Genomic DNA, 949 nt, shown 5'->3' with positions numbered 1-949 from the left:
ATGCGAGTTCTTGACTGTAAATGTGTGCTTTTCTGTTTGATCAGTTGGAAGTTATTGTTTTGTGTGTGATTACGATGTGATGTGATTATGCGCATCTTGAGCGCCGAGCTCTCTCTCTCGATCTATATAAAAGATTGTACCAGCACTTATCTATTCTTCTCGCATGGAAGTAGGAATCCCTATATCAGTATTAACATTAAATGAACAGGCGTATATAGTAGGTGTACAGTTTATAGGCCATCAATAAGTAGGCAATACTATTCGTTGTGATAAATGTGTTCTTGGCGCCACCTTCTCTGGAAGTGACGCCACGCCCCTGTCTCTATCTCTATCAAGTCTATCTGTCTCTCTTCCAGGAGAGTTCACTTGCACTGTGGCGTTGGAAGGGAACGTCCTTTTCCCGAAACCAGACGGAGGCACCAGAGAAGACATTCTGGAAGTCATTGACTTCTTCCGACGCCTCGACTTGGGACATCGCCTGGGCGGTCTCCAGGTCAACTGGAACTCGCGCCTGGTGACCTTTGAACTGAAAGGGAGCGTCACGTTCCGCGGGGACTACGAGAGCATTCAGTGGCTGTAGAGGAGTGAACAGTGTGTGTGTGTGTGTGTGTGTGTGTGTGTGTGTGTGTGTGTGTGTGTGTGTGTGTGTGTGAGACTGTGTGTGTGCGTGTGTGTATAGAAAGGGAGGAGGAGAGGGGTGGGATGTCCATCGTCCAGGTTAGTGTAGGGCAAGGGACTGGGTCGGCATCATGTAGAATGTGTCGTGTGTGTCAGATTGCATGATGGACGCAAGTGTGTTTATTCGTGTGTTTTTCATTGTGTTCATGTTTATACGTAGTGATGTTTGGGTGTGTATGTGTATATATGTATGTGTGTGTGAGTGTGAGTGTGTGTGTGAGTGTGTGTGTGTGTGTGTGTGTGTGTGTGTGTGTGTGTGTGTGTGTGTGTG

This window comes from Aplysia californica, unplaced genomic scaffold, assembly GCF_000002075.1.
Source record: "Aplysia californica isolate F4 #8 unplaced genomic scaffold, AplCal3.0 scaffold00017, whole genome shotgun sequence".
NCBI classification, from domain to species: domain Eukaryota; kingdom Metazoa; phylum Mollusca; class Gastropoda; order Aplysiida; family Aplysiidae; genus Aplysia; species Aplysia californica.
This window is presented reverse-complemented; position numbering follows the sequence as displayed.